This window comes from Thermobia domestica, chromosome 13 (assembly GCF_964235325.1).
Source record: "Thermobia domestica chromosome 13, izTheDome1.hap1.1, whole genome shotgun sequence".
NCBI classification, from domain to species: domain Eukaryota; kingdom Metazoa; phylum Arthropoda; class Insecta; order Zygentoma; family Lepismatidae; genus Thermobia; species Thermobia domestica.
Window position 1 is genome coordinate 196,872,568 of NC_137466.1, and position 27,943 is coordinate 196,900,510.

The window sequence follows — 27,943 nt, forward strand, 5'->3', positions numbered from 1 at the left end:
CATTGTTATGGACAACTCGTGTCCCTTGGTTACAGTAGACGTGCTTCTGTGGATTTGGCGTTTAATCCTTATATTTTAACACAGGCAATGAACTAGGATTGCCTACAGATAAGAGTGCAGGATGCGATCTCGTCTTGGAACGTATATGTTTCTATTAATTTGAAACGACTTTGAAAGCAGAGCGTATTTTAGAATTCTGTTAAGTGCATATATGGGAACTGCACATGCATTTTTGGATTGCGTACGTACGACTTCTTTACACTGATATGAAGTGCCACTTCACGGTTTCTCGAATTCAAAATAGGGCGTGTTGAAGATTAATTTCGAAAATATGGACTTTTCCTCCAGGTTCATATTAAAATTTTTCTTTTATTTCGATGTAAGGAGTCACTTCTTAAAGTTTGACTGTATAGTTCGTTAGCACCCTAACTATACAGTTAAACTTTACAGTCATTAACTGCACGCAAATGTGCTATTTGCTTATCCTGCCATTTAAAATGTAGTGGGGAAATACATAAGTACTGGGATGTGGATGTTAGGAGGATCCTTACTACGTCCGTTATAAATGGTCACGTACTGAGGCTTACGTTATTGGAGCAAAGCGACTGTTAGCAAGCGACGCTCCATTCTCCGGGAAGGTGTTTTAGTCTTTTTTCATCTTCTTTCAAAGGGCTCGACTGATCCCAAACAAATTTTGTCTCACCTCCTTCATAGCGAATGTGAAAAACATTTTAAAGATTTTTTTACCCTTTCACTAAAACTTCGGCTTAAAAAAACGCGCTTTGTGTTCTTCTTTTGTTGTAAATATGACAAGTGATAGTAAGTTACGTGACGTCACGTGTTTTTTTTGTTGTTGCTATTGTTGTTTACTTGTCTATGGTGCAGACTGTTTGCACAATCACCAGCAAAAGTATGTTTATACGCCCTACACAATCTTTAATAAACATTTCTTTGGCGTATAAGACCCGGTTTCCACACTAGGTCCCACGGATTTCACGTTAAAGTATGGGTTAATGTCTCATATGGCCTTGGTGGTGAAAATTGTCTCAACTCAAAACGCATCAGTAGTTAATATCAACCTTTGTTAATAACTTTATGACGTGTCAAAGAATTTCCGTTCAGTTTTCTTTGACATACAAACTACATAATTCTCTGTACATTGCCGAAAGCTATACCAGTTCGGAAGGTATTGAGAAAACAATACCTAGGTGCATATAAAGTGATATATATACAATTTTTTTCTCATGCCAGTCCAAGCAATCATTTTTGCTGATGACTGTACCTGTCTTATATACGTGTTCTCCAGGTTAAGAAAGGTTCTCATCGTGGATCTAAAACATCCCGTAATACGAAGTGTGTTCGAAAAGTATCGAACCTGATTTTTTCCCGCGTAAACCAATGAAATGCGAGAGACTTTCTTGAGTGTAGATGTAGAGGGGACACTCATGCGCAGTTGTAAATTTTTTCCCGCCCACAAAAAGCGTCAGTTGCTTGTTGTCGGCCAAAGAGTGAAGACGTGTAGTAAGCGGTCGTCGGATTTCAATATTTTTTTTTGTAAAATGACAGAAAAACTTGAGCAGCGATGTTGCATCAAATTTTGCCAAAAGCTTGTCGATATCTAAGCGGAAACCAATCAATCGAATTGGTACATTCAAGTTTGAACGATAATTTGGGCATGAGGAGAGTGTCCGCGAAATTTCATTCAAGCTTTCATTGCCAAACACAACATTCCTGTGTGTCGTCAGGCTCTCTACTCACCCGACTTGGCTCCGTATGACTTCTGGCTATTTCTTAAGCTGAAAATGCCACTAAAAATGACTCGATTTGAGTCAAGAGAAGACATCGCGCGGAATGGAACGGCATGGTTGCTCACCATTCCAAAAACTGTGTTCCAGAAGTGTTTCTAACAATGGCGGGAGCGCTGGGAAAAGTGTGTGTATTACCAAGGAGCCTACTTTGAAGGAGAATTAGTGTTTCGGATTTCGAAATCAATAAATATATTTTTGCCAACCAAAAGTTCAATACTTTTTGAACACACCTCGTATATTGTTTAATTTATTGAATATCCATTTGTACATTCTGAACAGAAGATACGTAATTTAAAGCCCAATTATTTTACTATGTATACATAAGAAAAGTCAATTGCCGACAACGCAAAAACATTATATATTTATTATGTTACCAACATTTTCTTGTGTAAAATTAATATTTGCCGTTAACAAGTTCCTCTTTAAGATAATGTAAACAGGTAAAGTATATCCCGTAATGGCTTTAGCTGCAGCATTGCAGGTATTCTTGATTCAACCTAATCATGGGTACTTAATTTAATGGCAAAACTTTCCGACCATTAATATTTACTGAAGTAACTGGGACATGGTGGGTTGGAAAGCAGCACAGAAAATAGGCCTTGAAAAAAGGAAACAGGAAAAAAGAAAAAGTGTATACATAACAGTGGTTTTGCTAAAAATACATTAAACGTGCAAACTTTTTACCTCAACGGGTAAACTAGCTAGTAGGTGACCCGCAAAATGTTGCAGCTTCTGCGTTAAATTCCATTAATTGTGGCTAATTTTTTTCGCGTTTAAATGTCTCCTATTATGCTGACATATTTCAGTAAAAAAAAAAAAAAAAAAAAAAAAAAAGATAATAAAAACGCTGAGAACACGTGCATAAAATGGTTGTCTTGTGGAAACTTTTTTTTTTTTTTTTTTTTGACGGTTTAAATCATGTGAGCTGAATATTGTTTACTGTCGGAGGTTTTATCAATTCCTCACTTAGCAAAATCGGTTGTGTTGTTCTACAATCACGTTTACAGAAATACCTCTACTTCTCGAAGCCGCAGCTAGAGATTTCGGCTCCTGAGACGAAGTAGAATTAGGCGCCCCCTACACTCACCTTACCAATTTTTTCATTTTTTTAAAACTCTTATAACATAAACCGTTTTTGTTGTTATGCAACTCTGAATTTTTATCAAGCTGCTTGGGCAGACCATTGCAACAACCAAAAACGATCATTATGTATTATTTTACAAATAACAGCTGTTTTCAAGAGGCTTATTTTGGACTTTTGTTAAACTTTACAAAACTACTTTACGTTGTATAAAAATCCACTTGGAGAAGAGGTATGGAAATTTACAACTATTTACAACGTTTTATACTATCGATAAGAAATGAAATTTCAATACATTAGAAACAATGTGCTTTTAAAATGCTCGAAATTGGTGACAGCATTAATTTCCAATAATAATTGTAACCTTTTGTAATTGTATTCTGTATGCGACCACGCAAATAGCATTTTAATTTAAATTCTTTTATGGTAAAAATATTTTGTGAAATGTAACAGAAATCCCGAAGGAGCCTTCTTTGCGAATTTCTCAAAGCCTTCATTCTCACGGTCGTGATTAATCGGATTGGGTAGAAAAGCATGAGTGATTGAGCAATCTCATCACCATCAAAATGTCGAACATGCATTTCAGACTTTGACAGTTCTTGATTTTGAAAATGCTCCTGCATAGACTATAAGTAATTACTTGGCACCTTGTATATTACATCATCATTTAAAAAAAATCATATGTAATAAGTTTTTAGAGTAATAAGTAAAACTTTGTGACTTACTGAAACGTTTGGGTTGCGAGCGGAGCGAGCAAGAAAATTTTTAACAAATCTATTTCTTTGCAAACCAACAAGAATATATATTTAGGAGGGCGCAATTCGTTTTCGCGGGGGCGCGTCGAAACACTTTTTCTTCTTGCTCTTTCGGCGCCCTCTTGCTATCAGCGCCCGGGGCTAGCTACAGCTCTGCTACTTCTCTCCAATTGTCTTGCAAAAATATTGTCAAAACAGTATACTAGAAACTAACTTCATGTCTTAACATGCCTGAAAGGAAAGGTCATTGTCGCAGAAAAGAAATGTCCGCCATTCAGATCAGTAACTATCCACTGGCATGACAGTTGTACTTTATACTCGTGCATTGTGCTCTTGTCTTTTCTTGGTCTGACCAGAAGTCTCCTTTACATATATGTTTCTTAGCATCTAAAACTTGCACATATTTCTTAAACGGTCTGCCCATTTTAAATGTTACTATCCGATATGGAGCTGGCCATCCTAATCTTGATTTTCTGTTCACCCATTAGCTTCGGTAGATCATTGGACTAGAATGTTCTTTACGGAAGAAGACCCTAAGAGGACAATACTAAGAAAACGCATGAGCTTTTCTGCTCTGTACATTTTTGCTGAAAATACAGGTAGAAGCAAAAAGAGGGAGGGGAGAAAATGATAGACGGAATTTAAACAGAAAATTGTCAAGAGAAAGAGGTTGACTGAGGACAGTGGCGCATGGCAAATTCTCAGTTTTCGGCACGTGACAGGAAACCTACGATGAGGAGGATGATTGGGCTCCATATTTACATAAAATGGCACCTATGACTGTTGGTCACACTTCACTTCATTTGACTTTTTTTCAGAAGGTTTTATTTATTTTTTTTTAAGTATAGTGAAACCTGTGTGTGTTGTCCACCATCAATTCCATTGAAAAGTGACCAACTTAGGCAGGTGGTCAACTTACAGCAAATAAGTGTGATTGGTGTATTTTTAGAATAGGACTTCTAGTATTACTTGATCGTAAAATTTTCGGCACATTTGCACATTTTAATTTTATATTTCTTGTATAATATCGTCTACCTTTCGTTAGTGAGCTACAATTGTTTCCCTCGGAGCAAAAGATGTTTTGAGAAAATATTAAGGGAATTCATTTCTCAAAACCTCCGCTACCTTTTGACAAGCCGTCAGGTGCCAATAGATCACAATAGAGATGTTAAGCTTTAACCTTGATATTACAGTTCGGAATTACTAAAGCTCTCCACTGATGAAAGAAGCCGATATAGCTAATGATTTTACCTAAACACACAGGGTTAACAAATACGTACAACCATTTCACGAATTCATGTACGCGATTATTCTTATTCGCATCTTCCTTCACCACCCTTTTATCAGGGTAGTGTTCTGGCCATTGACCTCCAAGAGTTGAGTTGAGTTGATTCTGAGTTTAACGTCCCGTTCAGTAGCAAGGGTATATGAGATGTGGACCTACTAATTAACGTGGAATCCGAACTACATGAAACCTCCAAGAACAGATCGTGGGAATCCATGCTTCTTCGTTCCCAATAGAGAACATCTGCCTCCAATATGGGAATAACTCTTTATTGAGCCCTGTTGCTCTCAAGCAACATCGCATTCTATTGCGTTATCCGCACGAATTATAACTTCAGTGATTATTTAATTGGTATTATTGCTTTCATACAATATTCATATACATGATTTGCGGGTCGCTTCTTTAGATACTTCTAATCTTAGTCAACAGCGGGCCGTCAAATTTAGTATTGTAAAAGCTTTATGTCCTACGTTCCGCGAAAGTTCTTTTTTTATTTTTTTTTTATTTGTAGTTTCTTGCTCTGTAGGAAAATATTTCAACGAAACTGTTGGTAATTACTAAGAGTATTCTTATAATATTTTTTTATCATAATAGAACAATGCTGCTCAGTAGATACACATAAGACCTATTTTATGGCAATGTTGCTTTGAAATAAACACCCTGTATTTTGTAACCAAAGTTCAAAAATCTTTAAAATTTAAGAAATTATAATCAAGAAGACGTAGTTTAATCATAAAAATAAACTAAATATTTTATTGCTAATGCTATCAATGCTTGCCCATTAAAGGGATAAGAAAAATTAAAAAAAAAAAAAAAAAACAGTATTTTACGTGGTCAAGATACGCAGGTTAATTTATCATTATCATCATAGAATAAGCATTGCTTCAATGCGGCCAAGTTCCAAGATTGACAGGTGGCCAACTTGTAGAGTAATAAGTAACGAATGTCTCATGGGAAAATGCAGGTTCAAGACGAACCAGGCCAAGACAAGCAAGTGACCAACTTAAAGAGATATCCAAGTTGACATGTTTTACTGTACTTGAGATAAGTTTCTTGTCCATCGACAGATGTAAAGATCATATTGCGGTATACAGCAATTTGATACAGGTACATACCCAAGGGGGAGTCCGGACCCCCCCCCCTTTGAGACCAGAAATGAAAAAAATTAAGGATGACACAAAAATTAAATGAGAAAAAGAAGGATCAACGTTAAAAATTAAAAAAAAAACTACAGGAAGCTTTTGGTTACTCTTTTTTATGAGGAGATTTGTATTACTTGCAATACATGGTAGCGAGTTGAGCGAGATAAACTTGAAGAGTCAGGGAATTTGAACTTTCTAGAAAAGTTACGGAATTCTCAAAATTTCTGCTACTAGTCAGGGAGATTTCAAGCTTCCGAAAGCATAGTGCCGTTGTGTAAGAGTGTGGACATTTTTATCATAATTTTTCGTCTTTGCATCCTTGCAGTATCAAACATGTTATTTCGAAAACAATTTTCTACTGCTCCTTTAACCTGTCATTTGTAACAGACAGTAGTTGACGGAATAATAAAAACAGAAATTTACGTGGAAAGAAAGTTCTGTTAACATTTGATTCAACAGAGAAAGGAACGCAGATATTGTAAAATATTTTACAAGACATTATTGAGTATGTACTTTTTTTATAATAGTTGAGGTCATAATGAAAGGAAAATTGTTATATTTGAATGAAGAAAGAAAGAACGTAAATGCATGTAAAATCTTTTTCAATTTTTTTTTAATTATTATTTTACTCGAGATTTCTTCTGTTTGTTATAAAGATACTTACCAACATATCCTCATTTTATTGTTCTTACAAACCGAGATATGTTTATAGTAGTTTAAATTGATCGAGCTCCTGAGCCTTCAGAATTTCATGTCACCCTCCCTCCACCCCCCACCCCTCGTTACGAAATCCTGGCTAAACAAACCAATATATGTCCCAGTGAAATAGTTTTGAATGATCGAACCCTTGGTGTGATGGCCACAGTAGGCCTATTTCATGTCACGGCCCCCCTTCCCTTCACGAAATCCTGGCTACGTTCCTGTTTGATACCTCAGACCGTTCCGGAGATATATGATAAACATGTGTAAAGTTTGCAGCCTATTTAAAATTACGTAATTCTGAGAATTTGTTGTATTCACAACTACCAGAAAATGTTGCTGAATGTTATGGAAGCAAAGGATATAAATATTAAAAACAAAAAGAAAAAAAAATATTCCACAAAGATGTCATTTTAAACACTAAAGCAATCTCTACATCCATTTTCGGTATCTCCAGAATGGTTTCAGATATCATATTGCTGTAAACGGCATTGTAATTTTTACGTCTATCGGAAACTATCAACGTGTGATTGGACATGATATTTAGAAAAAGAAACACTTTCACGAAATAAAACCTTTCGAAAAACGTGAAATTTTCAATTTCTTTTATATCTGGCTCATTTGCCTTATTACTGGTGTAAATTTTTTTGGTATTTACAATGTTCGTGTTCTGAATAATGAAAGTGGTCTTTTGAGTATAACGCCTCACGATTATGCACGGAGGCAAAGGATGATATTGGAATGAAAAAGTGGGAGGAAACTGGAGAACCCTAGGAAGAGCTACACACACAATGTTTGTCCAACACAAAGCCCTGATTAACTGCTGTGTCGCCGAACCAATTTTACAAAATTTCCCAGATGAATTGGAGAAATTCTTTTGGTTTGTGAGAAAGAGTGAATAAAAGTCATGTGAGGGGAATAGTTGAAGTTAGGAAAATATTTATCGTTGTTAGCATTTTTTATATAAGCAGCACTATATATAGAGGCGGAGGAGACTATTTAGCGGAGAGGTACACTTGTTATTATTTATGGGAAAGGCGGTGTGGAAATGGAGCGTAAATGACAAATTGTGAGATGTCGTGTTTGAGTTTTATCGAGTTATACAAAAATAAGGAATGTCATTTATTGAAATAGTATGAAAGGCATGGTCTACTAAACAGGGGAACAGTTTATCGTAAGTATGGAAACGAACTGAAACTACAGAAAAGAAGAGAACATTAACCAAACCTAACGGAATCTAACCTAATATAGTACATTGTGGTACTTTTCTTGGATGGCATTTACTATCTCCCCCAAACCTGTGCAACACATTTTATGACAAAGTGTTTTGCCACTATCATCGTTTATGTGTATACCCACCACGGCTGACGCGCCTGCTTCGTACGGACGCACCCTCTCGCTACCTCCCCTCTCGCGGGCTCCCCTGCTGCGCTCCTGCCTTGACTTGGTTAGGTATCATTCGTGCTTTTAATGGCCACCTAGCACAAGTTGGTTCGTGTTTTGTGCGTTAGTTTTTTATGCTATATATCCACACTGTATTTCCAAAAATAATCACTGCCAAGTGAGCTAGAGTATTTTGGGGGAGAAACTAAATAATATTCCTTTTTTTTAAATTTTCTTTTGGTCCGGCGATACAGCAATAATGCCCAAAGCCCACATACCAAAGATGGAATGTGGTTTCTCGTTTAAAGTATAGGTTTGAAGTGTAATAACTTGACGCAGGCTGTTTGGAAACCAAAATTTTATGTTAAGCTGGTAACACTGGTTATCTAATAGTATTGCAGAATAGGCTAAACAATGCCCACCTGATGATATTTGCATCAGAGAAAATTACAGAGTTTTTTATCTATTATTTCAGAACTTACAAGGACTACCCTGTTTATATGAAAACTTCAAAGCATCTCTATTTGCCATATACAAATAGACAGAGACAACAAAAGCAGTGAAAGCAAAGGGGAGAAGCTACACGTCACAGCTCTAATTTACCTGCAGTTTCCCCTTGTTATTAGCTCTTTCCTATTCTCCGAAGAGATTTTTCGTTTTAAAAATAAGTGGAAGTTAATTTTAATTTTTCTCTTTTAAAAAAAGGAGAAAAAAACAGTATCTAAGTTACTGAAAACTCATCAGAGCCTTTTTGCACATAAAAGTTAAGTGAACGTAAAGGGAACAGGAGGGAGGGGAGGGGATAGGGTTCTCATGAAAGTAACATGACCAAGCAGCAACCCCTCCCCTTAGAGAGAGAAAAAAAGCCGTTTGATGGCAAAATAAACGGAAATGTGGGCGGAGTAAATTTGGAAGGTGTATCCGACCAAGAGATGGCTGAGAAACCCTCAGTGTTCTCTCTGTGTATTTGAGGCTGAACTGACTCTCTCTCTCTCTCTCTCTCTCTCTCTCTCTCTCTCTTTTAGACGCGGAGGGCGCTTTCCGCTACTTCCAACATTTCGTATTTAAGCAGTGTGTTTGTTATTCAAATGCTCTGCGGAGCGTACGAACCATGTTTGGTAGAGTCTGTCAGAAACAGTTCCTCCTTTCCGTCTTTCCAATTTTTCTCCCCCTCTTTACCCGCCCTGTGTCTCTTTTTCCTACCCTTCTCTGGAGTAAGTTTATCCTTACAGATAGACTACTGTGCATTGCCGTCTAACTCTCGTGTTATAAATTTTGCATAATTTTCAGGATACAAGATCGCTAGTTTTCCTCGCAAACTTACTGTAAATATGTACTATATGCAGGTAAAACTGTACAGTTTTGATGTTTTTCGTAGGAAATATCCTTTACAATACAAGAGAAAACCCTTTAATGTAATACTCGGTTGACATTTGGGATTCTAGTACTTAGAACAACCGCCTGTATTATTTGGGTTGTTCTAGAAAAGGCTAGTCTTGATCTGAAAATCAATATTAACTCACCAAACTTAAATGTTCTTAAGTTAAACTGTAATCCAAGTCAACAGCAGATAATTCCAGTCTCAATAATCTTTTGTTCAGTTATAATTCGACTCCCCTTTCCACAAAAAAACGAACTCTAACAAACAAGAGTTTCGTTCCCAGCATGCACTTAAAGTCAGTTACATTGCTGAATATCTTAATAATAGTGTATACATGTATACAGTACAGTAATTTAAACACGCTTTATTCTTCCTGACGCCCACAATCGTGTTCTGGTTATTTTTAAAACCGTTTGCTCTATTTCTGTTTTATATTCGTAGTAAGATTTAGTACGAATGTTTGATTGAAGGAGTACGTGCGAAAATTTAAGTTTGTTCATACACAAACACAGTTAGAACCCCTCCGGAGATAAGATTGAGACAAAATTATTTAAAATAAAGTTTCTGTAGAATATGATGTGAGTAAAGTAATTATAGATGACTAGTGAACAAGTAGGAAAGGTACTGTAGGACACCTCTAGGATAGGAATTTCAATGAAACCGTTGTCCCTGTTATATAGACAACCAGCATTGTTTAAATCATGAAGTGTTGTCTAACCTGTCAGGAGCTGTTGTTGAGAGTAGCTCCCTTCCCAGTCTAGGAATGTTCTACCACCACAGTATTTTTTCCAGATTGTAAGTCACATGTGTACCAAATTTGATTGAAATTTCTCCAGACGTTCAAGAGTTATGCTTTAACATACATACATACATTTTTATATGCAGGTTAGTCTTAATGATACATTGGCGTAAAGATAAATAAAGTTAAGATTATTTATACTGTACTATATTTGAACAGCATATAAAATTAAAATTATCCCTCCTTTTTCATATAATCCAAGTTATTGTTTATCACCGGTAGCCTCGGTATAATCTAACTCGAATTACCTAGACTGTACTGTAGTCTACTATTTAATAAATTCTATCTCTACTTTTATTTATATTTCCAGATTTGCTTACTACTTTATTATTTAGCACATTCTATCTCTACTTCTGTTCATTCTTCCAGGTATATTTATAACGAATTCTATCTCTACTTTTGTTCACACTTCCAGCTTTCTTTACTATCGAATTCTATTTCTACTTATGTCCGTAGTGCCAGTTTTGTTTACTACTTTATTATTTACCAAATTTTATCTCTACTTTTGTTTATTCATCTTGCTTTGTTTACTATTTTATGATTTAACGAATTCTGTCTCTATTTATGTTTATATTTCCAGCTATGTTCGCTACGTGCTTCATTATTTAACGTTTTATTTATCTACTTTCGTTCTACTTTCAGCTTTGTTTACTACTTTATTATTTAACAAATTCTATCTTTACTTCCGTTCAAAGTTCCAGGTTTTTATTAACGAACTCTATCTCTACTTTTACTCATACTTCCAGTTGTGTTTACTAAAGAAATCTATTTCTACTTGGAAATATTTAAAGTGGGAAAAAGGAAGGGAGTGTAGGAAATCTCGTAGATTAGCTGCTAAAATTCATTTTTGAGAAAGAACAGAAAAACTGAGAATGTGTTGCTATGTTCAAACCCAGCCTTCCGATTACAAAAAGAAAATGTCACGTGTAGACTCTAAGGTTTTAATACGTTATTTTAAGTCATATTATAGCGTAAAAATAATTAATTTCATACTAAGTAGAGTATGAATGTTATATAACCTTTTATTGCAGTCTTGGGAGTAGAAATGAAGAGAAATCTACTTAAAGGGGAAAAATACAATATCTGTTGTATAAAAAGAAATGAAAGCACAAGGAACAGTTATTTGATTTTGCGTCAATTATTTTGTTTCATATGCTGTAGTTGGAACATCTGTTTCTGTTCTAAAAGTTTGTAACTGTGTAGGACGACAGATCATCAGAGCAATGCTTAATTAATGGCGTATTTTGTAGGAGTAGAGGTGGGTGACTTCGGGTTTTGTCGTCACCTGTTGTTATTGTAATGTGGTTTGTTGATGTCCCCGGTGGAATGGCGATGCTCGCCCGTGGGATAAACATGTAGTGGTTCGTATTTAATTCAGTGGAGTTTTGAACTTTTCCCCACATTCTCTTTCCAACTCACCTCTAAATTAATCTACTGAAAGCTTCGAAATATACTACAAAAATGAAACCATTGATTTTATGGTGCGCATGCTCTGTAAAGTAAATAGTAACTCCACCGTAATAATGCAATGTGATTGTGGTGGATAATCGTGTTTAAACTTCCAAACTACGCTATGCATAAGAATAGAAAGTGTTACAGAACGACTCTGTCCATCTATCCCTCTATCTGTTGAGAGGTATCATAGCAAAAAATATAAAAAATAGCGGGAAACGGTTCTATAGAATCGATTTAGCGTCCCAGAAATAGGTTCCATTTCTTTCAGTAACACTCTATTCAAATCGGGACTGGTAGAAATCAAGCAATACCGGTTCTAACGTTCATCACATTGAGCAAAAACTACAGTAAAGGGTGCTCCATAAAAAAAACGCAACTTTTGAAATGCCTGCCATTTCTGTTCTGTTAAGTTGGCAGCACTGAAAGTGACACGATTTTCATCTGTTGTCTTTGTGGTTACTATCCGCAACAAGAGTTGGCCTCTGACAGATCACTATTCAGGGTACTATTATTGTTTTTATTTGGAAATCATGCGCAACCTATTATATTTTTACGATTATAAAATTATGACTTATGAATTGTCCTAATTTGTTGCCAGAACTGCTGTGTCTGTTGCGGCGCGTTTGGCAACAGCGCCACCAGTACTCCGCGTGCTCTACCCAACTGTCAGAAGCTAACTTTTGTTGCACGGATAATAGTACTCACTGAGTGTTAAGTAGCGCATGATCGTCACCTGTTTTCCGTACGGGTAGGATGCAAGGGCGCCGCCGATTTCTCTGTAAATTTGGGGGGGGGGGCATTCAGATGCAGAAGATATAGTCTATATATGAGGATTTTAAGACAAATTGCAGTCAAATTATGCCAAACGTTGTATATTCATAAATACAATAGGGGGCTTACATGAGCTTAGGGGGGCCCGGGGCCCTCCAGGATCGGCGCCGTTGGTAGGATAGAGCGCTTTACGGCAGAACAGTGTGGTTTCATAGTGAAAACTTATTACAGGTGTGGTGAATGTGGTGAATTCCTATCCGTACAGAAAGCAGATGGCAATCATGCGCTATTCGGGGCTCCATGATTACTAACCACAAAGATAACAAATGGAAATCGTGTAACATTCAGTGCTGCCAACTTACTAGTACTGAAATAGCGGACATTTCAAAAATTGAGTTCTTCATGAGACAGCCTTCGGGAGAAATGATTTTGTGGCACGATTTAGCGTCCCAAGAATAGATAACATCCTACCCTTATCTCTCTCTAAGCGAAACCGGAAGTGGTAGAAATCCACTGTACTTCCGGTTTCATTATTTATCTTCATAAATATCAACAACTGTAACATAAATAGCGAGAACTCACTTTTTGATATGGATTAAGTGGCTGAAGAATTAGTGTTACCTCGACTTTTATCCTTCTATTCGTGTAGTTCCCAAACTGGGGAGCGTGAAAAGCGAGCAAATGCCAAAAATAAAAACATTTTCTTAATAATTAGAAATATTACGAAATGTTGTAACAAAGAGGCATTAAATTAAATACCGTACAAATTCAAAATAACTATTAAGTAAGAACTGTGGTTTCATTAAGAAATCTGATTAGAAAAAATAAAACTGCACTACCATGGTATGCAGAAGTGGTAATATAAATTGTGAGCATTATTATTATTATTATTATTATCGAAGATTTGAGAATTCAATTGGACAGGGTGACTCAGAGGTAGAGCACTTACCTCTGGTGCGTGGGGACCCTGGTTCGGTCTGCAGCCAAGTAAAATTGTGGTGGACAACATCATTTCCATGGATTTTTCCGGGGTTCTCCCGTTTTCTACTACATTTTTATTCCACCAATCTTTCCATCATTCATTTACTTTATTTATCTCTCTCTTAGCCTAAAAGGCATAAGCGTGGGACGTTAAAGTGAAATCTTTCATTTCATTGCATTTCATTTTGAGAATTCAGTGCTGCTTCTGAAACGACCAGTGGAAAGAAGGGGGCGAGAAATATACAAGGTTCACGAAGGAGGATGCCAGGTAAACGGAGTTGGGAACCACTGCTCTATTTAAATCGGTAGAGATGAAAATTTACGATTTCTTTCTTCAAAACTGATCGCTATAATGAAAATAATAATGCAGGGTGTCTACTGGTCATGAAAGTCATGAAAGTCATGAAAAAGTCATATATTTTGCTTAGTGGTCATGAAAGTCATGAAAAAGTCCTTTATTTACCCAACTGGTCATGAAAATCTGAAATCTCAGAGTATATTTTTATACTTCATACTTTTATACCTCATACTGCATGTACTGAAACAGTTGTATCAGGTCAGTAATTGTGAGAATTTCCCCCACCAGTTAGTGCTGGCTAACTGGTACTTTACTGTCTTCCTAGCTGCTCCCCATTTCATCTTCTAGTCTCTGTAATATAGTAACAACTTTTTACTGTCCAACTTTCTGATCTGCTATTTCTTTACTTCTAAGAAATGTAAATTGTGTATTTTTGGGCCTTTAGACTTATGCAAATAATATTATTCGTTTGAGTTTGCAGATTTTAAATTTGATTATCTATTTTTTTTAAACGAATTTCTTTTATAATTTGTTTTGTCTTTGGGCAGTTCTCTGAGTGCTTAATTTCAGACAAACTTCTGCTAGATGGATAAATATACTCAGAATTAAAACTTCAAATACAGTATAGAGTGATTCACTGGTAAGAGCAGGCCCGTATTTAGGTAAGTGCTATTCTGTGCTCGAGCACAAGGCGGCAGAATTTTAGATTCTTTAAGATTCACAACAAGTGATATTTAAGACTAGCAACCCGCATAGTTCCGATGCACCACTGATGGTAAGGGTTTATTAATAAATTAATAAATTTTTATCGCCATGGTCATGAAATTTTGAACAAAAAGGTCATGAAAAGTCATGAAAAAGTCATGAATTTACTTTCTGGTATTCCAGTAGACACCCTGTAATGGAACTTCTGTAGATAGCGAGAAATCTTTTTTTTTTTTTTTAATTCAGTACCACAAGAATAGGTTGCATTTTCGACCTTACTTCTGTATTAGAACCGGAAGTGATAGAAACGTGCCACTACTTCCGGTTTCAATATTGATCTCCGCGGAGGACCAGAAACTTGTCAACTGCATTAGATTGACAAGAAATGACGTACTTTTAAGGGTCTATAAAAATATTTTTTTCCCCGCGATTTTCTCAAAAACTACGCATGAAAATTTCCCCTCAAGATGGTTATTTTGTTTAGCTCGATGTTGTCTATCGATTACTGTATGTCTTATCATTCGACAGTGTTATAGTTAAATACGAAAATTAAAATTTAAGATCAAATATAATATTTGGCTTATATCTCATTTAACCCTTGCACTACCTAGGTATTTTTTGTAACGCGGACTAAAAAAAGGGGTGGGGTCATTTTGTGCCCAACTGTTAAGATTAAATATATCTCGCAAAAGAAACAAGTTAGAAACTCTCACAGAAATCTACAGAGAATGAAGTGAACGGTACACGGAATAAGCCTAAGAGCTATTTATTATGCTGCCATCTAGGAGTGATACTTTCAACTATCAGTCACATCTACCAACGAGAGGGAAGAACTTTGTGTCGATTAACTTAAAATAGCCAAATTTGTGAGACACACTAGCATTCAATTTGCACCACCGTAAGGTATATGCTTTAGCTAAACATGTTGAGCAATAACTCATTTTTTTTTACAATTGTAAAGAAACGATTACAAAAGTAATTACAAGAAACATACTGTGGTGGACACAAAGTACTCCCTCCCATTGGTAGTGCAAGGGTTAATCGTATTGTTGTCTTGCTAGCGTCGTAATGAAAAGCTTGATAAAGGTAGACTTCAATATATCACTTTCATCCTAATAGATGGCTTGGTAATCGAATAGCATGAGGTTTCAGTTTTATCTCCCCCCCCCAAAAAAAATACAGGGATAGTGGTAGTTCAGGGTAGATTGCACATCTCTCCTACATTGGGAGAAATGAAATGAAATGAAATTTTTGAGCTTTACGTCCCATGGTTTTAGCGGCTAGGCTAAAAGAGACGGTAAAGATGAGAAATGAATGAAATGGTGGAGTGAAGAAAGTAGGAGGAAACGGGAGAACACCGAGAAAACACACGCACACGGTGTTTGTCCATCACAAAGTTCACTTGGCTGGAGCAGGGTTTGAACCCGGGAGCCCATGCACTAAAGGTGAACGCTCTACCACTGACCCACCGCGGCCCCTCTCCTGCATTGGGGTTCCTGGTTCTATTTTAGCACGCGTCAAGTGTGTTTTGTGATGAAGAACCACTGTGTGCGTGGGTTTTCTCTAGGGTTGCCAATCCTCCGGTATTTTACCAAACAGTTCGGTTTTTAACCTCCTTGCCCGGTGTCCGGTACGACCTCAAAACCGGATGCTAATTGTCCGATAACAATTTTTCCTCTTACTAGTCCCATTCTCTGTTTATTTTGGAGCGACGAAAGGAATAGTTTGTCGATGAACATGGTTAAAGCAGAGCTTATATAATACGCTTTGATGTCGATCTATCGTGCGCGCACGAGAATTTGCTAAAGAGTTGAAGATAGAAAATTTATCAAAACTATTAGAAAGGCCAACAAAGTACATTTTCGAGAGCGCATTAGCACTGCTTCATCCTCAGCTATGATACATCTTTCATTTAAATAATGCATCCAAATCCAGTACAAATATGTAGATATTGTGAGACATTACTAGCCCCAGCAAAGCTGGTAAGATATCACGTATATTTTGTGTGTTCTATAATTATATTACCAATTACATTTCCTTTTCTGTTTACGATGTATTATATTATTGATGGTGGGCTACAAAAATTACATGTGCCAACTGAACCAAAACTGGAATAAATAAGTCTATAAATGCTTTAAGAGTCCCTATCACTGCGAAATTAAAATACCGCTAATTTTACAGTAATTATATCATATCTTCAAATAGATAAAAGATAATAGAAAAGTGGATCAAGACCTCCCTAGACGATGTTATTTTGCATAAAGTACCGTTATCACGAGTCACCTAGTAGCTTTCCGTTTGCAGTTATTTAGAAACGCAAAAATAAATGCTGATTTTCTAAATGGCAGGAAATCGAAAGCAGTTAAATGAGTCGTGATAACGGTATCTCACGCAAAATAATATTGTCTAGGGAGATCTTGTTCCACTTTTTGATTATCTTTTATCTATTTCAAGATATCACATAATTACTGTAAAATTAGCTGTATTTTAATTTCGCAGTGATGAGGCCTCTTAAGAGTAACTAAAGTTATTAAATTTAAACTTCGAGTCGCTCAATTTTGTGTAAAATGACCACTTTCAGATTGTTCACATTTATGACGAGCGATGATGTGACAGTCTTAAGGGAGCGGACTACTAAAAATAATACAAAAGCTAACCATTTTTCTTTCGCCCGTTTTTCATAAGTGAAAAGAGATAGTGAAATGTAACTTACCACAATAATAGACAATATGTTATTCTACACCCCGAAAATACAAATCGGAAGAATTTACAGTGTTGCAATTCATAGAAATTACAGTGTGACCAGAATATGAATTACCCAAAAATCTAAGTTAAGGCAACGACTACAAAAATGAGCTCAACGGTAATTTTGATGACTTATCATATTGTCTTGGCTCCTTGTTAACTACTTATTAAATAATTATTTATGCTGTAATAAGAGAAAGTTATTAAAATTACACTTTTAGTTAGAGTAACTTATACGTACTCCAGGAGAGTGTCCGGTATTTCCATTTTCGAAAGTCGGCAGCCTTAGTTTTCTCAGGATTCTACCGTTTCCTCCCACTTTCTTTAATCCACCATTTCATTATCATCATCATCACCGTCTCCTTTAACCTTGGCGCGGTGGCTCAGCCGTTAGCGTTCATCTCTGATGCATGGGTTCTGGGTTCAAACCCTGCTCCCGCCAAGTGATCTTTGTGGTGGACAAACACCGTGTGCGTGGGTTTCCTCGGGGTTCTCCCGTTTTCTCCTACTTTCTTCATTCCAACGTTTCTTTCATTATCATCTTTAGTATACTCAGCATAACCGTAGGATGTAAAACTCAAAGATTTCATTTCATTTCTACTTTAACCTTGGAACATATTCGTTGGAACGCTAAACTAGATTTTTCGTTTTTTTGTCAAAAACTACGCATGTGGATTTAGATTCACCTTTATCATTATGTTCAGGTCTATCAGTTGGTGTATGCCTCGTCTTTGGACATTTTTCCTTCCGTTAACAACTAACAGTAATAGTAAGGCGTAAAAAAATTCGGCTTGTCTCTGTTGGAACACGTAATTATTCATTGTAGCTACATTAATTATATAATTCTTCCTGCAGGTTTCTCTGAAAATTCCCTTTTCGTGTAAAATGATACGCCCCAGAAGGGAAATTTTGGAGGAAATGGAATTTCCATGGAACGGAATGTACTTTGTGTGTTGCTGTTGATGGAGCATTTGGTTATCGAAGGAGCTTTAAAAAAAAAAAAAAAAAAGGAGAGTTGTTGGTTTGAACCACTGTACAATAGGTTTCATCCACTCTGTCCATTGATTTCAGAGGCCTGACACTATCCAATTTCCATTTCTCGTTGCTCTCAACTCCCGCGAGGCTAAAACCACAGAGGTAAAAATAAAATGTAGAAAAAAGGAAAAAAAAAAAAAAGAGATGCAAAATCGCTTTCGGAACGATGCCCAATGGTTTCACTCAAAACGTGTGGGAACGGCTGGCGTTCTGTGGAATGCGTTTGCTTGTTTGTTTGTTTATTCTCGTTTCTCCGTATGTGTGAAAATGTGTTCAGGGTTGGAATTCCATATCATATTTTTTATTTTAGAAAAAAATCACAGTGCGATAGATTTGTATAGATTTCACGAATTAAAATTCGCGGAGATTATTTCTTCTCAGCAGATAAGTTACTTTCTTTTTTTGAAATCAACAAATGGTCTCCCACACATTTTTATCTCAACAGTAAAGAATTATTATTTGATTTGATTTGATTTGAGCAGTGTCCCTTTCAGCAGCAAGGCTATATGAACGTGGGCCTACAGTTCAAAAGGGAATCCGAACTACATGAACTCCCGCCGAGAATTGAATCCGGGTCTCCCACGACAAAAGTTTGTACGCTTACCGCTTTGCCACTAGGGAGCTCAAGAATATTTATCGATTCAGTTCATAAGACCACCATTTTACATGGATCTTGTAGCTGACATAAAAAAAAAACTTGCAATCCGATCTTTCTATTTACTGTTTACATATTACAACTTCCTGAAAGCAAGAAAGGTATTTCCACCCATGCAGCACTGCACTCTAGTGGACAAACAGTGAACCTTCTCATTAAAAACGTATATTTGGCGCACTTCTTCTCCATGTCCAAAAGAATTCGTTGTTTCGGAAGCGGCGAAACTGGTTTTTCCTTTCTGTCAGCGGGAGGATGATAGCAGGTAGCAAGCAAGACGTTCCAGAAAGTTGCACATGGTTCAACTCCTTGCAAGATGGAAAAAGAAGTTGTGTGACCCTTTCAAGGCTATGTTTACATAGAGAAATATGGTAGGGTTTCAAGATATTTCTTATGACAGCTACAAGATTCATGTAGCTTGGCAACATGCCTTAACTGACTGATGTTGATGGGTTATGACGGGCAGATGGATTTCCGTTGAGTAGTGTACTCATATGGTTAGCATGTTGTTCCTAATTGATGTTCAATCTGGTGCGAGATGTCCCTGTTTCGATTCTAGATCATCTGGATTTTGTGTTGGACAGTGTTATGTTCATGGGTTTCCGCAGGGTTCTTCCGTTCCCTCCCAAATTCTAATTTCACCAATCATCCGTCTCCTTTAGCCTACATTGCATAAACGTGGGACATAGTAATTAAAGATTTTATATTTAATTTCATTTGTTGATGCCTCCCTGGTCTTCCATCATAACCTAGTGGTAGACGCATGTACTCCCTGTCTCTGGTTCGACTCTCGGTGGGGGTATTTGCTTCGAATCCCACTTTAAACAGCAAGTCCTGGTGCTGAAAAAAGTCATTAAATTCAAACAACTCAAGTGGCAATTAGATTTACTTAATATCGAATATTCAGTCCATCGGTAATCGAATCCTGGAGCCGTGTACACTAACACAGCACAAAATAATCGAAGTTATACATATGGAGAATTATACGTATTATATCTTAATTTCTCCCTAAAAATATATCAGAGACATTCTTCATAAACCTAAAGACATTTCTGATGCAATACCATATTGTTGAATACTTTCCTGAGGATACCAGAAGGAATAGTATATGTAATGTTTTGCGTATTTGGCGTCTTCAGTTCAAGTAAAGTGTTGCAGTTGTCCTCATACATCGCCGCTCTCTTTGTACCGCAAAGGCAAAAAACAAAAAATCCGGAAGATAAGATCTAGTCATAATCAGGGCTGAATTTACAACTAGGCCCGAGCCTAGGGACGCATCTTGAAAGAAAATTTAATAACATGAGGAAATTGCAAGTGTTGAGTAAAAATGAAAATAATAATACAGTATCCTCTCATATTAATAAACGAAATCACATTCTTCCACACAACATCTGCAAGAATACGACGGATGCCATCACTCCCGATGAAACGCGAAGAGGACACGTAGAGACACGAAGAAAACCCCTTCGTCTGCTCCACAGGCCCCGTCTCCGAAGACTGGCTATATAAACAGATTCATGGAGACAGTGGGCATCAGTTGTTAACTGATCATACCCCACCCATCTCTGAACAGGAACGGGCAAGAGATGCTACTTTTTGTCCAAGCTGCAACGGGCAGGAGATCCAATTATATTAGAGGAAATAACTTTTAGAAAATTACTCCTAGAAAAATGTTGAAACACAGATACGATATTTTATATATATATATATATATATATATATATATATATATATATATATATATATATATATATATATATATATATATATATATATATATATAGATAGATAGATAGATAGATAGATAGATAGATATAGATATATATATGGTAAGGACGGGGCAGATGGACGGTGGGGGCAGACCGACAGGGGTTAAGAAATATAGTAATAGGAAATATACTAACCTGGTAACAGTGATTTGAGTCGTGTGTGGTGTATGGTTATAGTTCGTGAAGGAGTGGAATTCACTGAATATCGTGTGTTTACAGCACTATTGTGAGGAAATCGGCAACAATTACACAGAAGTAAGTGTCCCAAAACGTGATTTCTAAAAACTCGACTTCAGAAATTAAGTATTTGACAAGGAAGGAAAGTTGCTAAACATTCGCGGGAAGAGCAGCAGACAATAGCATGGATAGGCAAACGCGCCACTAGAGTAAATGAACGTTACGTACCCTCTATTAAGTAGGTTCAGAAATATTTGAAACCAATGTGTATGCGGGGCAGACGGACACGCAATTAGCGGGGCAAATGGACAGTGACCTTAATGGTTAATATGAAGTAGGAAAACAATATTTCTGTGTGTGATATTACTTAAAAGGCGGGTTTCTTATTAGTACTATCATTTTTTCCAGAGATGGTACGTCATCGATCTCGCACAACAGACAGATGCAAATGGGAAGATGCGTCCATAGCCGCTGCTCTTAGAGCGATATGCGAAGACAAGATGGCTCTGTCAACTGCAAATGAAATGAAAATGAAATGAAATCTTTAAGTTTTACGTCCTATGATTCTTCCGGCTAGGCTAAAGGAGACGTTCTGTCAACTGCAGCGACAACTTTCAATGTCCCTTGTAATAAACTACGACGATGCGTTATGTCATCGCACATAATCCGAAAATTTGGAAATCATAGAACATTCTCGCCTTGGATGAAATGAGATTTGGGTTAACTTTACGAATTACGAATTTCGAAAGTTGGCGTACAACTTTGCTGTTGCAAACAAATACAAACACACATTCAATAATGATGTAAAAATGGCTGGTAAAGATTGAGTGCGTGGTTTTCTACAGAGTCACAAAACACTTAGTGTGTGTGTGTAGCGCTAGAAGTTTAACTAATGGAAATGTTAAGCATTGTTTCTTCTGTTTCCATGTAGAATGCGATCCAAACGGTCGTGACGGTTCTATGTATTCATTGTAAGAGTGTTAGTGGTCTGTAAACTCTAACTGTAACTGTCCGTTTGCCCCACTATTTTTGTCCTTCTGCCCCACCCCATGGGGCATATGGACATCTTGCACCCTTATATACTAATTGTTCAATATATCCTTGACTAACTGACAAACTTATTTCTTTATTATACCTTTAAGTTGTAGAAAGCTTACTGGTTTGTAAGAAACATCTTGTGTTCTCTTCGGGCATTCGTATTCATACAAGCAACAGATAACTCCTTAGCATGTCCGTTTGCTCCGTCTTTACCATATATATATATATATATATATATATATATATATATATATAGAGAGAGAGAGAGAGAGAGAGAGAGAGAGAAAGAGAGAGAGAGATTAGATTAGATTAGATTTTCTATTGTATTAAAATTTTGTACATCAAAGTGAGGGATCGGCAAATACCTTTTGGCCTAGGGTCGGCAAAACATAAATCCAACCCTGGTCCTAATAGACCAGATCCAAGGAAAACTCACTGATTAGTTGTAAATACTGATGTAATCTCTCGGTCTAAATGGACTGCTACTCTTATTCAACCGTGCCTCGTTAAACGTGGCTAAACTTTCAAGAACATTTGTTGAACAAACACTGACGCCATCTAGCGTAAAATACATTACCGTAAGTGTTACTGTATTGCAATAATTTCTCACCGCACAGTAACTCTTCGAACACTCTGTATGCCTTCAAGTAAAAAGGCTGAACCATTCCAAATATGCTAGGACACTCTACAATTTCCAAATACTAGTGCAAATCTTGTTCTTCTGTTCACACTGTAACGTGTATTGCCTGCCTCATACGTTTACCCCTGACGACATGAAGTGTATCACACTTTAGTTGTATCATGTAACGTATATATACACATTATTATGAAGTAGAGTATAAGACAAGACCTACCATCTCCTTGTTATGTATCATTGTCCCTCTCAAGGGCGTCGTGTTGAGACAGTATTTCTTGATCAGCGCCGTGGTGACAGGCGACCCAATGTTTCTGGATAAGAGCTCTACATATAAAACATGTCCGGTAGAAAAACATAAGATAAAAAAAACAGATTGTAGGGCAGAAATGGGGAGGAAATGGCGGATATAAAGTATCCAAATGGGAGAGGAAAAGGAGAGAAAGACAAAAATAAGAACATGAAGACACGGAGGGAGGATGTTCGGATAACATAACGTAGCCGGGAAGAGGAAATACGAGTCCATCTAACAATGTCATTGTTGGCGGAACAAAGTAAATTGTGTCCCTGACGGTCGAGCAGAAACATATTTGTTGCTTGCCCGCCTACGACGTTTGCTTTCTTCTTGGCTTTTGTTCTGTGCCTTTCTTTAATAGACAACACACTAAACCCTTGCAGTCATTCTCAACTCATAAGATTTATGACGATCTATTATTTTATTTATCTTCTTCCCCTTTATTATTCATTTGTTAGCGTCTTCCTACGTTATTTCTCGTATACGTACAAGGGTAGAAAGACACCACTGATTCTGCTTCGTCTGCAGGATGATTAATTCTGGTACGTATATTAATTTTGTTTAAAACCATGCGACTAAGCAGTATTATTCGTGAGATTTTCGTGGCATGCCCTTTGAGTAAAGTGATATAAAGGGTCTCCATATCAAATACATATTCCCACCTTTATTTCCTTGCAACGCTTGAGCAAGTATGTAGCCTAGACATAACTATTCTGCATTTATAACTCACTTGGGTTCGAGCCTACTCTCATTAATGAAGCTCACTATCAGTGGTGATGCCAGATTTCATTTCTTGGGAGCCTCGGTGGCTCAGTGGTGGCCCATATGTGCCGCACTACTCCCACGGCTATTTCAATAGAATTAATTCTTTTTCCTGATTATACTTTTTTTTTTTTCGGAAACTAAATATCAAGCTGTTAATTGGTTGATTGGCAACACTGTTTTATATTTGTTAGTTAAATTTCAGAAATTTGTTCATACTTCGTATACTATGTTTTTATATGCACAGCTAACACGAATTCCTTTTGCCATGCACAATAGGTTATTTTCATTTTTTTTTTTTTTTTTTTTTTTTTTTTTATAGAGAGATACACTTATAATGTACTGCCAATTTGTATTACCTTCCTCACTTTGTTTATGACTTGTACTGATATTAAGTTCCAATAAAAAAGTGAAAAAGTGGTAGAACGCTTACCACTTGTGCATGGGGGTCCTGGTTCGATCTCCGGCCAAGAAAGTTTGTGGTGGACAGCATCGTGTCCATGGGATTTCTTGAGGTACTCCCGTTTCCTTCCGCTGTCTCATTCCAGCAATTCTTCCATCATCATTCTTTTGAAAGGTTCAGCCTTTTAATCATCATCTCCCTTAGCCTAAAGCATATACAGTAGAGCGTCGATTATCCGAAGTAATTGGGGGACATGGGTGTTCGGAAAACTGGTTTGTGCGGATAATCGAACTGTACATGTTTATTTGCCATGCGCGGAGCGGCACGCCTCAACTCTAAGCTGGCGCAGCTGTTGCTGTGAACAGCTTTGATACTGCCGCTAGTTCTACAGTCAGTGCCAAACCGACAGAAGTGTGCTGATTGTTGAAACACAGCGACTGGCGGCTTGGCCGGTCAGCAGCGCCTTATGAAGGCCCCATTAGAAACAATGTTCCGCCAGCGGTGGTTTCAGTGCGGCGACTACTGTGGGAAACTTGGTTTGGGAGTGAAGGGGGATGATGGACGGTAGGGTGGGAGAGTAACAGGTGCGAGCGCGTACACAGTTCGGTTAAGCGGTCGTTCGGTTGACCGACGTTCGGATAATAACGTGTAATCGTAAGACGTTAAATTGAAGCTTTCATTTCTCAGGGTGGAGGAAAGGTAAATGAAGGTTGAGAGAAAGTTTTGAGAAACAGTTTTTTTTTTTTTTTTTTTTTTTTTTAAGGAATTTGGTTTACCAATACTTCTCTCCTTATATTTACCCTGTCTTTCCGTAACACGAGATAAACATTCTCAAAGACTACTAAATGGATGACCATCAATTTTGGCCAGGGTGTAGAGGGTCCAAAAGTTACCCCAGGTATCGAGTTAATTGATGGAGGTAATATTGAGACCGGAAGCGCTAGAAATAACCCATTTCCGGTTTTAATGTTCATAATTCTGCAAATTACATGCAAATCGATTCAAAGTTTTCAAAGTTGGTTTTTTTTAAACATTTTCTTTTACTGATATACTGTATATAAACTTAGAACAGTGGTTGTCAACCTACTTCCCATAACGACCCGAATTATATCACATCCTTTTGCCAGCAACCGCCTTATAATTTGTGGTTTGTAATAAGCTTGTGTGGGATTTTTAATATATAACTATTGCGGAGAGATCTCACGATGTCCTTCTATTTCCATAATAGTAGAATCCATTTCTTGTATATGGTGAATACAGTAAATTCCCTAAAAGCGAATAGATTAAAAGCAAATTTGGTCAGTTTAATCATATTACAAATCCGATCCTTCATAATGTTTCAAAATGGATGTCGTTTGAAAATTTTAAAACTTCGTAACACTCTTAATTTTGGGTCATATGTTAAAAAAAATAAAGTGGTTTCTAATTTTGGTTTTAAAAAAACGTGAACAGTTGTTAAAAAGTTATTGGGTATTTTAAATAATTTGATAATGTGCGTCACGAAGAATGAACCAGGCATTGCCGTACTAGTAAAATCATACCATGCTCAGGTATCTTATTAGTTTTCAATTTTAACTATTTCAATATATAGGTTTCGTTACATTTTTGTTTTTCTGATGTTTAAATATGCACTTCTTATTAGTTTCATATCGTACTTCTTTCATTGAAATTACTTTTTAAACAACTCTGCACCTGTTGAAAATGTTTAGTAGACCTAGTTTTTGTTGTTCTTACAGTATGTATAAAAATTAAAAAAAATATGCCTATCAGAACAAAATTCAAAATAATATTTAAAAATATTTTCCGGTATTAGATTCTAATTACATTTCTGTCCTCCATTTATCTTCGCAACCCTCATGTTGAGAAACCCTGTCTTAAAATATACCTTAAGAGCATTAGATACGTTTACCTCATTTTCTTACATGGGCTTTCTTTAATGCATGGTTAATGTCACCGGACGTAAGACTAGGCAAGCAAATTGGTTTTGTCGTATAACACATTCAAATTATTTGACAAAAAAAGTCCTCCTTTTACTTTTTTTTTTCTTTTTTTTAAACCGCTGAGTGCATTCTGGCGTGATCAGAAAAGTCTTCATCTCGTCTCCAATTGAGTTAAGTAGATTCGGTTCTCGCACCATTAAAATGGGATCGACTCTACGGGACTTAGAAAGTAGCAGAAAGAAGGCCTTGTGGGAATTCACGGTTGGCCAACGCCATCTGTCGAACAAAATATAGAGACAAATGGTGCTAATAGAGAACGCCGCAAAGACATCTGAGGATCTTTTCTTTCAATAAATACCGCGCAGTGTCTTTTAAGTTCTAACCGTATCGTATAAAGGAAGAAAGAGAACACAGACTATTGCTTTATATTTTGTTAATAGTATGTGTATGTACAGGGGGGTCTTAAGGATACTCGCAAAGTGCACCCCTTACATTTTAAAACATTTTAATGAATAATATAACAAGAATCAAGAATATTTAGCACAGCTGATTAATTTTTAAAGTAGGTTTTAAAGTTGTCAACCTTTCTAATTAACCATTACAATAAACGCCTGCCTGCTGTTTTGCTTTCATTTGATATTGAGCGTGCATTCGAAACTGTTTGGCATCAGGGGCTTCTTTTCAAATTACTTTGCATTTTTATCTCTAACTTACATATATGGATTATCGCCAATTTTCTTCACCACCGCTCAGCATTTTAATCAAGCATAGTCCCACCACTTTATCCTGAAAGCCGGAGTGCCGCAAGGCTCGGTTTTGTCTCCACTACTCTATATTTTATATGCAGCTGAAATGCCCAAATATCCACCAAACTCAAATGATTTTGTTTGGCTTCAAATGCAACAAATATTGTCGAACACAAAATCCTGAGCGATTACATCTTTCACTCCTAGGTTCACAATTATGTTTGCAAAATAGTATCAAATATCTTGGCGTTACCTTCGATAAACCACTCAGTTGGAAAGCTCACTTCTCCAATTTAGAAGCTAATACACGCGAAGAATCAGTTTGTTGCACGGTTTACGAGGAACCAACTGGGGCCTCAGTATGAACCTCATACTTTATACGTACATCATCTTCGTTCATCCTGCTCTTAGTCATGGACATATCGCCTGGTTATCCGTTCCCCCAAAGTTCTATGACAGATTACATGTTCTCGAACGTCATGTCTTGCGCCTTGCCTACTCACTACCTGCACGAACTCCAACACAAGAAGTCTATCACTGTACAACTATCCCTGCTCTTTTACAACATCTCTACCGTCTCCGCTACCGGATCCACGCCGCTCACCTGATCCTTCATCAATTATTAGATCAGGCTCCAGCTGTACCACGTTACGAATATTCACCAATCGATCATCTTGCATTCCATCAACGTGATCAGGCCACTACCCTCTACAACCCATATCGTCACATTTACAATCACCATCCGCATATCTATTGTGCATTATTTCATTCTTGCACTCTTGTTCTTACTAACAGGGCTCCTATTGTTTTCACTTCATTGCTACCATCACCTCACCGCATTTTTATGTATTAATGGCAAATATTTACTGATACCTACTCCTAATTCCTTTCTACTACACTTAAATTGAGGAGTTTGATGTAATAAGGGCTTAAGCGAGTTTACGCCTTTATTGCATCAAACTCGTCAATTGATGTCACTCTGCCAAGAGAAGGTGTTATCTTCTATGGCCTGCCCATCTATTGATGGGAATAAAACTGCATTTATAAAGAAAAAGAATATCAAAAATATAGAAAGCAAGGCAGATATTTTCAAAACGCTCTCGTATGAATTAATAATTGTTTCGAAGATCTTTCATACAGTGTTTAAATTTCGGTGTCAGGAGTTAACACGTCTTAAACTGCGCTAAATTTATGGTCTATAAGA

The 27,943-nt window shown here is 36.9% G+C and overlaps 1 protein-coding gene across 1 annotated transcript in view; it reads left to right on the top strand.

Annotated features, from left to right (window-relative positions):
• The window catches only part of alpha-Man-IIb (alpha-Mannosidase class II b), a 629,055-nt gene that overhangs the window by 536,248 nt on the left and 64,864 nt on the right, over positions 1 to 27,943 (top strand). The gene's annotated exons all lie outside the window — the stretch shown is intronic.